Source organism: Xyrauchen texanus, chromosome 1 (assembly GCF_025860055.1).
Source record: "Xyrauchen texanus isolate HMW12.3.18 chromosome 1, RBS_HiC_50CHRs, whole genome shotgun sequence".
Taxonomy (NCBI): Eukaryota; Metazoa; Chordata; class Actinopteri; order Cypriniformes; family Catostomidae; genus Xyrauchen; species Xyrauchen texanus.
The window spans coordinates 43,407,382-43,424,815 of record NC_068276.1 but is presented as its reverse complement, the minus strand read 5'-3'; the positions used below and the strand labels follow the sequence as shown (position 1 = coordinate 43,424,815).

At 36.9% G+C, this 17,434-nt stretch overlaps 1 protein-coding gene across 5 annotated transcripts in view; it reads right to left on the bottom strand.

Annotated features, from left to right (window-relative positions):
- Window positions 1-17,434, bottom strand: part of LOC127651699 (zinc finger protein 536-like) — a 217,589-nt gene that overhangs the window by 193,335 nt on the left and 6,820 nt on the right. For 3 of the 5 annotated variants that reach the window (XM_052137659.1, XM_052137688.1, XM_052137664.1), the window contains exon 2: window positions 17,303-17,336. The exons of the other annotated variants lie outside the window; for them this stretch is intronic. The gene's annotated coding sequence lies outside the window, so the exon portion shown is untranslated. The remainder of the gene's footprint in view (window positions 1-17,302; window positions 17,337-17,434) is intronic. 5 annotated transcript variants of the gene reach the window in all.

Genomic DNA, 17,434 nt, shown 5'->3' with positions numbered 1-17,434 from the left:
TTTGAGAAACAGGGTGAAAAGTAAGCGTTTATGAACTCATACGCTGCCATTTTACTCATGATGTGCGTGAAAGTGAGTAGAAGTCATTGTTGTTGTAGTGCTTCTAGTGTTTATTTCACCAGAAATATGTTGCAATACATAAAACAAGCCCTGCAAATAAATGTAGCAAAATGTAGGTATAGTAACATTATTTTATGAAACCAGGTTGACATATCTGCTGGTGTACACTGAAAACATGCTGCACTGGAGTCAGTCAGCAGACGGGGCTGCAGCTACATCATCTAGACCTTCACCCTCAACATGACCAAGAGAAAGCCAGAGCTTCAGCAATTTCCAATATCTGCTAATTTGGTTTTCCTTGCCCCTGATGCACGCACACACAAAAGCACATATCTCAACACTTCCATTCACAGCACACACGCAGACATGTTTAATTTAAGGTTCTCAACACGTCTGAATTACAGAAAAACTGATGGTGGACAGAGGCCAGGCCCCACCGGACTGATTAGCATCATTTAAGAAAGCATGCAGCGCCGCGAAGACCGCCCAGCCTACGAGATGGGTGGCCTTGCCCTGCACTAGAAGTCAATACCTAGTAAACTCATTTGAATTGAACATAGTGAAAAAGCACTCCAGCACCCAGGTCAGTGCATACATTTCCCCTTCTATCCATGTATTTATGTATTCCTCTTTCCCTCGCTCCCTGTTTCCCTTTGTCTCCCACTAAGTGCTTTCAGTGTTGGTCACCATAGACTGCCGGCAGAGGAATGCATATACATTAAGAGTCGAACAATGTTCTTTTTCAGAGGTATGAAAATAATAGGAGGGAGAGGCGTCCCCCCTCCCTCTAAATTAGATAAGCCATGCAAATGGCTTAAAATTTTGTAAAGCTTTTGAGAAAATCCTACTTATGGTAGCGATTCTGTGCCAAAAAGTTCATCTGGCCTGTAAATTTAAGCATGGATTACAAATATTCAAATCATGAGCTTACTGTTCAAATAAACATTTCCAACAGGGGGAAAAGTTGCAAGGCATACACTTTCAACATAATTCCCTGTCTGGCATCGCCTGCCCCTCACTCCTAATAAAACAAAACCTCTCCAAAAATTCAAGAGAGAGGGAGGGAGGGAAAACAGAACAATGGAGTTAAAAGTTCGCCTTTTCATTTTTAGTCAGTCTGAATAAACACTGTTGATCAAATCTGTAATGAATGTAATTGTAACCACCTATACAATTGCAATCTGCTGGGTAAGAGAGCGAGACAGAGACACAGAGAGAGAATTCACAGGCGCACAGGCTGGGAAAGTGGAACAGAGTTTATATTTGAAAGACAAAATTAAGAGAGGGAGAGGGAAATAGAGAAATAATCAAATGGCTTAGGCCAGGGGTGTCCAAAGTCCGGCCCGCGAGCCATCTGCGGCACTCCGACTGCTCCTATGCGGCCGGCGAGAGACTTTAGAAATTTGGCCCGCTATGGAGAAATTATAAGAAATTCTAGGCACTGGATGTCACTATCATGTGCAGCCACTATTCACAGTGCACCGTATTCGCTAGTGCGCTCTGTGTCATCACCAGCTTCATCCATTGGTAGAGTTCAACAGGAGTTTGGAATACTCCTTAATTCCAAGGATGAAGTGCCCCCAAATAAAGAATTATGCATTTATTAAAGGACTGACACCAGGTTAGATAATTTACTCAATATTTACTCGATATTTTACTAAAATCTCCAGTTACCTCACATCATACAACTGAGTAGAAACAGCAACAAAAATTCACATGCTACCCAGTGCCTTTTGAGTGACAACATACTGTTGAAGAGAGCGCTTAAAACACTTGCACATCTGTGCCTGATGCACACACTCAGCTTGCACATGCACGTCTACAGAATAAAATGAAGCACGATAATTTTGTTCAAATTACAATCGATATGTAACACCAGTAACAACAGAACAGACATTATAATTGTATAGCTATAAAGAGTGATTCCTTGAAAAATAAAGGGTAATTCCCTGCATCTCTTCATAAAGTGACAAAATGTAATCTAATTCAGATTATAGTGATAGATCACAGTAGCAGACATCTATGTTCTTTGCAGTGTCAATAAATGGATGTCAAAAAGATAATAATTTGAATACATGAGTATAATATTTTGTATAAGACGCATAAATGTCCCATTATAAGAGTTATTTGTGAGTGAAATACCCTATCCTTTATAACATGTAGGGCCTACACAATCATACCATAGAGCACAAATTATGATTAAAACTTGCATAATATTAAAATAATAAAAGCATACATTATAAAAATTATGCATTCCGGCAATCTAATAGCTTCTAGACATTTTATTATTATTAATAAAATGCAGCCCACGATACCTTGTTTTTTTTCTGCATTTGGCTCCCGACCGAAAAAGTTTGGACACCCCTGGCTTAGGCTGGTCAGCTGCTTGCCACATGGTAGAGCAAGGACTGAAGTCACAATGATTCCAGCTTGGCTCGCATGTCCTCCCATTCTTGTTCTCTCCCTCAGCAAACTCATCCCAAAACAACCAATCATGAAACAATCGAACCTGAGCCACTTCTTAGTGCAAAGCTTTAACCTCGACCTGGACGCTGCATGTCACATCTCACAATTCTCGCCTACTTTCGATACAAGAAAAGAAACTTATTGTCCAGAGACAGCCAGTGCTACCATAGGATTAGAATAGCCCCTATAATTCCAAACCAAGAGTACCATATTAAAGTCTTCCACATTTGCGAAATTGCAAACAGATGCAACTCAAGTACCTGCAAATAATCTGCCAAGAACAATTTCAAAAGGAAGATTTCCAAATATGTGGAAGTCATTAGGACGCGCTGGAGGCTGGAGCCGCTCTAGAGGCAGGTGGGTGCTGCTTTTATTTAGGCAGATAAAGGCCTGCATGTTGTTCCATCGTAAATAAAGATATATAAAGCCAACAAAACAACTGCATCCCAAATATTGATGATTCAAAGACAACAGAGGAATGTAAAAATAATTTTTATCATTGCCTCCCATAATCTTTCATCTTACTATTTCTCTCGTCATGTTTTACTGTTTACTTCCGATAACGCGAGACTCAAAGTGATCTAACAGTTATGTAAAAAGTAAAAGGCTATTTTGTCTCAATGTGTAAAATAAATCTTCAGATCTCTGATTTTCAACTGCTTTTATTTTTTAGATTTTTCCCTGCTCATTAAGAAACATTATCTGAAGTTTTTGGTTCCTTTGGTTGACTCTCTCTATGCATCTTTTTGTGTGAATGTGTGCATGCGTGCGTGCGTGTGTGTGTGTACGGGCGGGTTTTACTATGAAATTTGTTTAGGTTACAAACTGGTAATTACAAGGTTATTATACTACAAATGTGGTTTAAGATGACATTTCTAGTGTACCCATAATTCAAATCACTTAAAAACATACAAATAAAAAAAAAAAAAATGCAGAACGTCTTTTGAGAGGGGTAGGTTTAGGGTTAGGGGATAGAATCTATAGTTCGAACAGTATAAAAATCATTATGTCTATGGAGAGTCATAAGGATAGCTGCACCAATGTGTGTGTGTGTGTGTGTGTGTGTGTGTGTGTGTGTGTGTGTGTGTGTGTGTGTGTGTGTGTGTGTGTGTGTGTATGTGTCTCTAAATACCATTATAACTTTGCAAGCCTGTGCTGCATTAATTAAAAATGATTTTACCACAATGCACTGCGACAGACTTCATTGGGATGTGTGTCGACCAGCCACTCTGCTCCATTCTGCATGGGATATCCCACTCACACACACACATCATTCTTTCTTTTCTCAACCACTACAAGTGTGTCCCCACATCAAATAAATATTTAGATGAATACATTTAGATTAAATTGATTGAATGTTAGCGCAGAAAACACAATTTTGGCATTTTGAACAGATCGTTCAAAATCAGGCCTCTTCAAATAATATGCATGCAGTCAAATTCCTTAACACTGTAACAATAGGAAGCATTTTAAGCATTGCACCGTCAACAAATGCTCTGTTTCGTGTGTGTGTGTGTGTGTGTGTGTGTGTCAGTGGAGATAAAAAAACAGCATAGAAACGTGACAGAAAAGACAAATTTAATAAAATACAATTTTGTTTTTATCTCTTTCTCTCTGGGTCGTCCACAATATTAGTTTTTTTTTCTCAATGTGGCTGGCAAAAAGGAAAATTCTATAATTGAGCAGTACAGAACATGTGCCCTCCCTGCTCCAAGATGACAGATGGATTATAAAAACTTCAAAGGCGAGCATTTGGAGCACCAAGGGAGAGATGGTAGGTATTTCAACTATCATTCTTTACCCAGGAGACAATGGCTGCCTGACATAGCATTTACATCAAGAAATAGTGCAACCACACAGACATAATTTCTCCCTCCCTCTCTCTTAAACATCCTGTTATGAGTAACTTTCAGTCAAGCACAAAGAGGTTAAGGAGGGTTTGTAAGATTAAAAACAGTTTGCGACACACACTGTTTAAATGACCTTTATAACTGCTATATAATGTGACATACAAAGGAATAAACACCAAATTAGCTTGTAATCCTCAGCAAGAAGTAAGTAAAGGTTGTATTAGTCTTAGAGTCTATTTAATGAAAATGAATCCAGAAGCCAGTGAAAAAGAGGTACGGCTATCTGTTTCTCTCATTCTCTGCCTTTCTTTAGATATGGTTGTGATCTATTAAAAAAACATGGCCATCTGTCCAACTTCCTTCAGCACAGAGGCAGCCTATGGGCAAACTACTTTTAATAATATAGAGACAAGATGTGGGAATGCCAGCATGAATACCTAATGAGAGGATCTAGATCCCTTGCTGCAAATCAACTGATTCTTATCCAAATCTGCCCCTGTGTGAACTTACTTGCTTTAGTTTCTGGTATAAAATATACACTTGCACTAATACACAATTGAATTTGTTCTGTCATTAGGTCAACTTAGCTTCAGGGATTCATCTGTAGTGATCTGATCTAGACAGTAGGAGTGTATTTTCAATTGGTGTAGGCTTACTTTTATTTTCTCGGGGTTCTATTTGGCTCTTTGGAAGTTCACCTGTAATAATTTCCCATGCCGGTAATTGGCACTTACATAATATGCACACCTTTTTATAAAAAATAAAATAAAAATAATTAAATAATTAATACATTATACTTGTAAAATTATACCACTTTCAAATGATTATAAAAAAAGCAATAAAAAAATGTAAGCATTTAATCATGTCCCATGAATTGCAATACTACACTTACCAAGAGCAGGATGATGCAGATGTCTCAAGAATATATATATATATATATGAACTATATAACTACTTTTAACTTGACATAGCATTTTATAAAAACGTAGCACTCATTGTGCAACATGCTGAAAAACAGTGAGACATGATGCAACGGCCAGCGGCCAAAGACTAGTGTCTAACCCATGTGTGCACAGTCAAATAATTAGTGCAGAAGAACCTAAGAATGAGTTCTGATTGAACGGCCCCTAAATCTACCAAGGACTGATATGATTGCAAATTAGACTATGCTATTGACATTAGTGATAAAAGTATGTTCCATGATCTATAAATAAAACTAGGTCTGTAAATTTAACATGTTAATTTAGTGTGATTAATTATGTAAAAAATAATGCAACATAATAAAAGTATGTATTTTCCAATTCAAATTAAAGCCTGAAATACAAACAAATAAACCTCATAAGCAGCATAGCCACAGATTGAGAGGATGTGTTCAACAGTTGAGTTCAACAGGAAGCACAAAAAAATTAAAGTATCTTGCGATTTTCAAAGTTTTAATTACTTTTAACCTGACACAGCATCTTTAAAATGCAGCATTTATGATGCCGGAAACTAGTGAGATGCTTCAAAGATATACGTCTGATGCATATGTACATACAGTAAATCGACAATTAAAAATAGCACAGGTGGAATGTAAAACACTTTCTGTGTGAACAGGACAAGATAAAAAACTGAAAAACATAATAAATAAATATATATATATATAATGATAAGATACACATATCTGGATAAAATATACTTGAGATCCAGACACATGCTACTGAAGAATTCACATTCACACTTAAACTGTATTTGTAAGGCTGCCCTTTGACCTTTAGGATACACTGTAAAAAATAAAAAATAAAAAAATAAAAATATATATATATATATATATATATATATATATATATATATATATATATATATATATATATATATATATAACATTTCCCTGTATTCCAAAATGACAGGAAAACTTTATTAAAATTATAAGAATAATCTCTTTATCGAAATGTGTCATGAATTAACAAAATAATTCTGTATAAATGGTTTTATGCTTCCTTAAATTATATGACCTGTAAATCAAGCAAAAATTACCGATCACTACATTCCCCATCACTATCATTCCAAAACACAACGTATAAAGGCAGCTAAAACGGATTTGACCTGAATGAACAAAATTAACTTTCTGTGTATTCAAAGAATCAATAAAAAAAAATGATGTGATGTGCAAAGCAAAGTAACAATAAAAACGTTCAAATATTGAGCTGAAACAGACACCTTTATTGTCGTTCATAATAATTTGGACATAATATCTCCTAATTTATTGTATCATATGTGAAAAAATCGGTTGGCATGTATTTAAGGTTTACATGCATGTAACTTCTCATTAGAGGAGTTTTCTTTTGGAGAAGGAATCTACTTCTGTTCAAAAACATGCTTATGATTGGATGCTGCCTCTGAGCACACACATTTCCTCCAGCAAATGTTCGCTGCTGCCCGAGTGGATTCAAAAGTAATCTTAAGTTCAGTCATAACTTCTGTTATTGTTTTTGTAATACAGGAACTTCAAAATATTAAATTTAGATGTATTTACATAAATATCCCAAACAGTCCTTAATGTCGGAAGGAAACATAAAGCAAGACGCTGGTTTAGGTAACTTAAGTAACCTCTTAGTTAAACTTCAGTTTAATGATGATATTTTAGGATTTTACTCTGTGTATCGACAGAGATACAATTTCTACATTTCACAAGCATTTTAATATTGAGGAATTTTTGTTTAGTGGAGTTAGCCAGTGATTCTTTAGATTATTTTTTTTTTAAGGTTACTGTTGTGTCATTTAACTGATAGACTTATATACTATTCGTTTTCTCCCCATTCTAAATAACATTGAGGGCTCAGAGGACTTTCCTGCCCAAGGTGGATATATGTTGTTGTTTGCATGGTACAGGTTTCCAAAGTAAGCAATAAGTGTATGTGTGTGTGTGTGTGTGTGTGTGTGTGTGTGTGTGTGTGTACAGTAAAATAGCCATATTTCTTTATTTGACCTAAATGGGCAACATAAACCATGTACATGTGCAAGTTTGATAATTTGTAGGGATATATTTCAAACCATTGGGAATGTAACTAGCCTTTTGTTATCTCTTTGTTTCAGGTGTTTGCTGAGTAGCGCTTTACAAAGAAGAATCGACCAAACACACGTATGCAGAACTTGATCGGCACAGTCTTTGCTGATGACTTTATATCTCATCAGAAGACATTAAAGTCGGAAAAGACTTCTGGTGAACTTGCTGAGATTCTCTTGATTTGTTACTTAAAGTTATTATGGTCTTAGTTGTATAATATTTTTCTGTGGTTCAACAGACCTTGATTTTACACAGAATAATTTGAGCCTGACCAAACCTTAAAAGGATATTTCACTCAAAAATAAAAACTCTCTCATTTACTGACCCTTATGTCATCCCAAATGTGTAACTTTTTTCTCCAGTAAGATTTTTAGAAGAATATCTCAGCTCTGTCGGTCCATACAATGCAAGTGAAAGGATACCAAAATTGTAAAACTCCAAAAAGCACATAAAGGCAGCATAACATTAATCCATAAAATTCCAGTGGTTTAATCTGTGTCTTCATAAATGATATGATAGGTGTGGGTGAGAAACAGATCAATATTTAAGTCCTTTTTTAACTATAGCTTCAGAAGATATATATTTAACCACTGGAGTCGTATAGATTAGTTCACCCAAAAACTTTTTGTTTTACTCACCCTCATGCCATCCCAGATGTGTGACTTTCTTTCTGCTGTAGAACACAAATGGAGATTTTTTAAAAAGAATATTTCAGCTGTTGGTCCATTCAATTCAAGTGTATGACAGTGTGGTTTTGAGTGGTTTAATCAATGTCTTCTGAGGTGATCCAGATGGTTTTGGGTGAGAAAATAAACCCCCTTTTTCACTGTACATCTTGCCATTGCAATATCTAAACACAATCAAGATTTCAAGCTCAATTACACTTCCTACATGATCGCCAAGGAAATGTATAGTGAAGAATGCATTATATTTTGGTCTATTCTCACATAAAATAAAACAAACTAATGGAGTTGTGTGGATTACATTTTATGCTGCCTTTATGTGTTTTTTGGAGCTTAGGTTTTGATCCCCATTCACTTGCATTGAATTAACCTAGCTGATATATTCTTCTAAAAAATGTTGTTTGTGTTCAGCAGAAGAAAGTCATACACATCTGGGATGGCATGTGAGTGAGTAAATGATGAGAGAATTTTCATTTTTGGGTGAACTATCCCTTTAATGGTGAGTGTACTGAAAAGTTGCATTCATTCACATGTTAGAATATTATAATGTTATAAAACCAGACAGAATCTGTGCATGCAGAAAACTCAGCAGGATTTAGAGGTCTGCACGGGCCTTAAAAGGAAACCCGAACCGTCCCCGAGTCCGTGTGGCCCGACCCTGTCCGGCCCAAATGATACCATCAGATTTTAAGACCGAACCCGTCCCGAACCTGAAATCGCTTACTATCTAATTTCTTCTCTTAACAAGCACTGTTGCAATAGATTATATTTTATGTAAGCATATAGGCAACATTCGTAACAGTATTGAAACAGTAAACATCAACAGTTTTAACAAGGCATTGCAGCCCCTTAGTACACTAGAGCAGAAGGGAAAAAACACTGCCTTACCATTTATGTGCTGAAACTTCACCTTGTGCAGAACAATCTGTCTGCAGAATCAGAACAATGCAACAGTACCCTCTTGTTCAGATTATTGAATCTTTGTGACAACTGCGCTAAAAAACAATCTAGACACAGCACAAAGAATGAAACAGAGCGCAGCTGTCTCAACAAGCTTTTTGAAAATGTGAAGTTCTTTTTAAATTGACATGGTGTTTAAAATGTGCCAGTCCTACTCGAGATGCTGAAAAATAAGCGAGATGTGGTGCAAATGTCAAAGACATTCGTCCAGCATATGTTTAAACAATGGGAAAAGAGAACAGGCATGTGCAAAAATTCACTCCCCTAACTCATCCATTAATACGTGTTTGTAAGTGAGAGGGTGTGCGCGAAACAAGTTCAGTACGCCTGTTTATTTTTTCATTAATTACAAACCTGACCCAAACCTGAAGTCCTACTTGAAGAACTGACCCGAACCTTGCCCGAAACCCGCCGGGATCTCGGGTCCTGTCAGGCCCAGGTCGGGTTGCAGACCTCTAGCAGAATTGCAACATTTCTTAAATATGCTACAAATTCCCCATCACTTGCATGTTGTTTGTGAAATAGCTAATTGTGTGATGCTTTTAGCAACCATTAAGAGTACAGTAGGCCTACTATCACGTTCATTTAACACATTTTACCATTTTTAAATCCCATCCACAAAATCCTGCAGATTTTCCCCAAAAACCTGCTTGGAAATAGCAAAAAATGTCTACCGATTCCATCTGGGCCTAAGCTTTCCTATCTTAAGTTTACAAAAGCTATGAATTTGGGTTGGGAACTGAAGGGTTTTCAATAAGTCACAATGTTTAGGCTGAATAACACATTCGGCATGCTCAACATTTAACACTAGATTAAAAATGCACTTTCAGGATCAACACTGTCGAACCACTGTGCTTCGTGCAATTTCTGTGCTGCTGACAGAAGACGCCTCAAGATTCTTCAAAACATGTGGGGTAAATTACTTTATTCACACATTTCTAAATCATTTAACCATTTTTAAAGCTTAAAGGAATACCTCACCCAAAAATGAAAATTATTTAATTATTAACTTATCCTCATGCCATCCCAGATGTGTATGACTTTCATCTGCAGATCACAAACAGATATTTATAAGAGTATTTCAGCTCTGTAAGGCCATACAATGCAAGTGAATGTGTGTCAGAACTTTGAAGTTCCAGAAAGCATTAAAAACAGCATGAAAGTAATCCATACGACTCCTGTTGTTAAATCCATGCCTTCTGAAGTGATATAATTAGTGTGGGTGAGAAACCAATCAATATTTAAGTATTTACTATAAATCTTCACTTTCACGTTTACATTTGAAAGCCTGTTTAGTTTCACATTTACATCTGAATATTCTGCTTTTTTGTGCTTTTTGGAGCTTCAAAGTTTTGGTCACCATTCACTTGCATTGTATGGACCAACAGAGCTGAGAGAGGTTTCTAAAAACTTAATTTGTGTTCTGCAGAAGAAAGTAAGTTATAAACATCTGGGATGGCAGGAGGGTGAGAAAATGATGAGAGAATTTTCATTTTTGGGGGAAATATTCTTTTAAAGATGATAATTTATATATATAAAAAAAACAACAACAACAAAAATACATGGAAGAAATCATGTCTTACAGGTCTGGACAATAAGTATTTTAGTGTGAACTATTATTCTTGAAAGTCATCACGAACCAGATTTCTTTTTTATGTTTGGACTGATTTATGCATTGGATCTGAGTTTCCCAAAAGAGTTTTAAAGACAAGTGGCTTTATAAGGTTTTAATTTTGAAGTATGTGCAACACTAATGCAGCTCTAGACAATTTATCCTGTCACTGTCAAATGTGGTTTTTTTTTTTGTTTAGTTTTTTTTTTTTTGGGGGTGTCAGTGTTGTGCCTCATGTTTTGTCAATAATTGTACCTTGTCTTTTTATATTAAATATGTTTACTACATGCAGTTGTTTTTTTTTTTTTTTTAATGATTAAGTTGCAAACCCTCAAGCTGCTCAAATCCTTCACATTATTCTATCTTTTGCTCTCTTCTATCTATTTCTAGGATTGGAGGTGTGGACTAACTCCCCCTTACACATAACAAACCAACTACACTGTTTGATTAAAAGTGCATTTGGACAGCATAGAAAGAAACTGGCCCAGCCTCCATAATTAAGATCACTTCCGAGATTACTCATGACAACAAATGGGGGAAAAAAGAATCCTGCGGCCAAGACGAGAGGATGAAACAGAGGAGCAAGGGACCAGGCAGACCCCTCTTGTGCCTTGATCAAAAGTCCAGCCAAGGGGAGACAGACCCCCACGGCTTCCCCTGTACATAGACAGACAAGCCAAACAAGTGTCCTCCCGATAGATGAATGGATTGTGCTGCACATATCAACCCTACATGTAAGCAGGTGATATGTTCAGTACATGGTGACAGACTCCATTTCACACACACAGCAATTTCACACTAAATCCCCGAATTAGAGGAAAAGAAATAACAAAGTCCCACCAAATAAAGGCACTAACACATAGACACAAACCACGGGATCAAACAAATATTTTCGTATGCAATAACGCAAATACACACACTCCATTTTGGAGTAACAATGCTGCAGGTGCTGTGCAAGTCTAATGAAGACAAATAAACGTGCGAGAGTGCCTAGAAGTCACATAATAACAAATGAAGATCAATACTTCTCAGAGGAAATTATTAGCCAGCTTTGTGAGTTTTAGCCAAAAGCCTCTGGGTGTGATTTGTTCTGTCTCACTCATAACTTCCCTTTTTCACAGCAGACACAGAAACCCACATCACATTTCTCTTTCTCTCTCTCTTTCTCGCTGCTACGGCTGTGGTTAGGGTGCTCACTGAGGCGTTGCGAGTTAAGTGGCCTGCCCATAGGGAGCACGGAGCTACGCAGTGGCCCACCTGGGCCTTGATCCCGAGACCCCCTGCGGTCATAGGTCCATCTCCTTAACCGTTCCTCCATGAAGCTTCGCATTACCCCAGCCATCCTCAGCCTCCAACCCAGCGTGGGAGGCCATTAATATAATCACAGGGATGTAGTGTGCGCCGGAGAGCCCCGAGGCTACGGCAATCAGCGGGGCTGAGTGAGGGGTAAGAGAGACCGAGGGGAGAGAGAGAGGAAGAAAAATACATAAACGAAGGGAAAATATCCAATAGCTTCCCCATTCGGCTCGTGCTGAAACAGGATCGTGTCAGATCATCATTCCTGGAGATGCGGGACGAGAGGGAGACTGAGGTTTGCACTTTAAAGGGGACCTCCCACGATGGAGAGGGATTGGGGGAGGGGGCTGAGGGTGGATAAGAATCATGAATCTTCTCTACCCAACCTTAAGCCTCTCTAGTTAGTTGATCTAATGATGACTGGTCACAGTACCATCATCATGCAAATTTAAACAGAGATGATCTTTTAGCCGCCTGATGAGGAGGCCACACATAAAGTAGAGCGTGTTAATGATCAACACCAGACCAAAGGCCCCTTCCCATGCACAAATCATGTCATCACCGGCTCGACTTCTTATGAAAGTCACTCTCTTGAAACAGACAATATCCATAATGTTCTGATTAGCATCGTGAAATTGATTCATCCTTAAGCGTCTTAGCAAAATCCAAGCCATAAATACCAATTTCATAAAAAATTATAAATATCATGTTTACATAAAAAAGCACACAGACATTGCAAATAAACAGTTTATATAAAAGAAACAAGCTTTAAACAAACTGACTGTCTATCTTCATAGGTGTGATAAAATCCAATAAATGTTGAGAAACAGAACAAGTGTTTTTGTATTTACATAGACTACAAGAGATATTTAAAGTTGAAAGAAAATTAGACCTGATTTTTTTTTTTTACTTCAAAATCATATTTTTCTGTTTGTATAATAACATACACAAGAGATGCCAGCATAAATGGTAACTCTTATATGACTTCAATTGACCTTGGGAAGCTAATAAGCATGCTGGCTCTTCACCCAAATATTAAAATTCTCTCATAATTTACTCACCCTTATGCCATCCCAAATGTGTATGACTTTCTTTCATCTGCTGAACTTAAATGGAGATGTTTAAAGAAGAATTTCTCGGCTCTTTTGGTCCATACAATGCAAGTGAATGGGTGCCAAAATTTTTAAGCTCCAAAAATTCCATAAGCCAACATGAAAGTAATACACAAGGCTCCAGTGGTTAAATCAATGTCTTCACAAGTGCTAGGTGTGGGTAAGAAACAGGTCACTTTCACATTCTTCTTTTTGTGTTTTTGGTGATTCACATTCTTATTGCATAACTGGGCAGAGAGAAGAATTTCAAGCAAAAAAGGACATAAATATTAATCTGGTTCACATCCACATCTATCATATCACTTCTGAAGATATGGATAAAAACAATGGAGTCGTATGGAATACCTTTATGATGTATTTATGTACTTTTTGGCGCGTAAAAATTTTGGCACCCATTCACTTGCATTATATGGCCCTACAGCTGAGATATTCTTCAAAAATGTGTGTTCTGCAGAAGAAAGAAAGTCATACACATCTGGAATGGCACGAGTGCTAGTAAAGGATGAGAGAATTTTCTTTTTTGGGGGGGTAAACTATCCCTTTAACACATATAAAAACTTCCAGAAGTGTAACTGAACTCTAAGTTGTCCTCTCTGAGCACGCCTCCAGTCGTGTGGGTTTGGAGTGGATTGGATTGTCCACATTACCGCAGGCTGATCTATACCGACAGCCTTATTTACAAAAACGGGGGGAAGAGTAATAATGCAAGTTACCCCACACTCTCTCCTTCACTCACTTAACTTCGGTTTCTCCCAATTACAACGATTGGCAAGGACGCCATAACAAAAGAGATGAAACAGACAACTTAAGAGTCAGACAACAACACTTTGTGATCAAGACTGGAAAAAAAGGGAGCAGGCGAGAGAACAAAAACAATACCAGACAAGAAAAAAAAGCCGGTTTGTGAAAATCGGCGGAGATTGTGGGAGATGTGTTATGGGAAAGCATAAGCAGGAGGGGGGAAACACATCTTAAGATTTAAAAGGTGCGTAAAGTAAGCTGAGCATCGTGGGAATTCTCTCTGAGAGCCCCTTTAAAATTCACCTCTGTATTAATGCAGATAAATAAAGGCAAATTCCCAACAGTAAATACTATTTAACTCTCACCTTCAGCAAGAGTTGCTTAAAGTGCTCCTCATAAGACTGACAATGCTCTACTAGGGATGCAACAGTTTCAAGGTTTCTCAATATACCTGAGTTTTAAAACAGGTTATCATATTGCATGAATATAAAGAGCACATCAGAAGTGCATCATGAGAACATCATACAAACATGTCCGAGCCTGAACCTTTATTTCTCCCACCAAAGCGGTTGAAGTCTGCTGTCTGGAATTACTTTGGGAATGTTAAAAATCCACGAGGCACCATCAATTTTGATGGTTACCCACTCTGTAAAGTTTGTGCAAAAAAAGTAACGGCTCAGGTGGGAAAAACTTCAAACCTTAATCACCTTCTTAGTGAGCACCATCCCACGGAATTTGCAGAGATCAATGTAAGTGGAAATACAGTGCACAGTATAATAAATTATAGACCTTGTTTCATAAAGACACCAGATTCAATGTAGTTTTACACCTTCAGTAATGAATAAGTGGGCTAAAGTTATGTTTATGATTTCTGTCACAGTCACAATTGCAGCAAACAGATTTAAGCACTCGTTCAACTTTTAGAGCACAACAGTATGCCGTCAATGTGTTTGATACTGCTAATAATATGTTTTATTTGTAAAACATAGTACTAAATAGGGTTTACAAAGTGCATGTCTTTTGGTCAAATTGACATTGACAATATGCATGCGGGAATTTGACAGTGAAACAGTGTCAGAATATAGACAGTATTGGATAAAATACCAATACATAAACTGCAAATGAATCATATATATTCAGTAAGTATTGTTTAAAATTAAACTAAATCAAACACGCAATCACAACAAATTACTGAATGCACACAATTGCATATCTGAAGTGTTAACCTGAGCAATAATCATTAAAAATTATTACAATTAATTTTCATAAATCATAAAATAACAATAAATACTTTTATTTTTCCTAATCATCTGACTACTGTACATGTTGCAAAAACATTTTTTTTTTATTGTTTTACCTGTTTATTAAAAAAAAAAAAATGTTATCTTGTCGGATTAAGAGAGTGTCCTTATGTTCAAGATCAAAAATTAAAGGATTAAATTTGAAGAAATCCAAAATACAGTTCAAGAATTGGTTATAACTGAAATACCAAACCAAATATTAAACTGCTAATAATATTATAAATGCATCTCAACACCATGATACCGTAATCATTTTGTGATGATTATAATACAGTGAAAATGTCATACTGTTACACACTACTACACTACGCATGCATGCGTGCGTGTGCGTGCGTGTGTGTGTGTTTGTGTTGAGGAGATATAAATTACCTACAGTAGACAATGCAATTAATACTAAAAATGTTTAGTCCAAGATCCAATACAGTATACAAAATGTATACAGATTTCATATACACAGTTTCATGCTTTCATTATGTTTTTAAGTATAATTTCACAGTTCACAGTATAATTTCATGCCCCTCCTTTTCTTAGGAAAAAAAAAACAAAAACATAGCTAGGACAATGGAAGTGAATGGGGGCCAATTTTTGAAATGTTAAAATACTCACTTTTCCAAAAGGATAGCCACAAGACATTAACAATATGCACGTAAACATGGTTTTAGTGTGATAAAATCACTTACTAAACTTTTCTGTCTAAAGTTATTGCAAAACATTTTTTACAACTTTGTTGTCATGACGATGCAATGCCAACAAACCATAAAACTATAAAACGACTGTAAAAATTACAAATTAAAAAATGTACAGTTCAAATAATACAAGTGTTTTAAAAGAAGAATTAATGTAAGTGCTTTTATAAAATTATAAGCTTCACATTTCGAACTTTAAACCCTCCAAAAACTGGCCACATTCACATCCATTGTAAGAACCTCACTGAAACCTCTATTTTTGCTTTATTTAAAGAAATTAATGTTTGTGGTAATCAACATTATGCCACACATGCTGTCAATTGAGCTTAACTTGTGCTGAACTCAGAATAGTCCTTTAATATTTGTTCTAAAAAATTTTTTTTATTTAAAATAAAACAAACAGGTCTGCTTATACTCATATGACACTGAAGGTCTGAAGATGTGGCAGTGCTGGTGTGGATAGAGAGGTATGGGGTGCACAGTCACAGAGGGGCATGTGTGCAAAGTTTGGAACGCTCATTAGCATTTGGACCTATTTATTTACTTTAAGATTGCCAGAAAAACAGTTAAACACTATTAAAGCTTTCCGAAGAGGGAAAGAAATCATGTTTTAAAAGTTCTAGGTTGCATGGTGTTTGAATTTGCTCAATATTTGCAAAGAGCCTTTTGAGTACAAGACTTATATTTAGACATATTTCAGCCTGTTAAATCTCAAATAAAACACTAAGAAAATGACCTTTATAACGATGCTCAGTGTCTTTGCAGTTATAAATTGCTTATTTAAAAATATTTATTTCGATTGGTTTAGAGAATATTAATGGGTATTCAATTAAATTCTATTCTATTCTAATCTAATCTAAAAGTCAGATATTAGAAGATATGGCCCTGATATGACCAAGATTCCGTCCATGTAGTTGGACAGACGTGCAAAGCCATTAAAGAGCTTTGCAAACAGGCGGTCATGTCCCTGACTGATATCAAGTGACAGTTATCAGCACAGACACACACAGATCTCTCGCAGCCTGTTCAAGAGCAAAGCACAGATATGTTAAATACATCACCCTCTCTCTTTTTCAACATCTCTATTTTTCTCTTTCCCTGTGCCAGTGCTTCCCTCTTTCCCCTCCGTATGCCATCTCTATCTCTCCCTCTCTCTGCTTAGGAGCTGCTAATTCACAGGGTCTGATCTGTCTGTAAGGCTGGAGACGCCAATGCTATCATTATCAGCCAATTCAGCCAGCCGTTAAATGGAGGAATCAGGAGACATTTGCTCTCCTCCACTATCGCAATGACATCATTACCGGGAGAATCAACAGCACAAGCACTCTGACCGTGTGTTTGACAGTATAAGTATGTGTGTGTGTGTGTGTGTGTGTGTGTGTGTGTGTGTGTGTGTGTGTGTGTGTGTGTGTGTGTGTGTGTGTGTGTGTGAAACATAAAAGAGTCATTTTCAGAGAAATTGGGGGAATTAAAAATAACATGAGCCTACCTGTAAGTTACCAGGGACCGGGGCACACTGCCAGCTGAAAGTTCCCAAGTGAAGAGCATGGAGAGATAGAGAGGAGAAAAAAAGAGAGAGGGAGAGGGAAAAAGAGAGTGAGTGAAAGAGGCGTTTGCACAT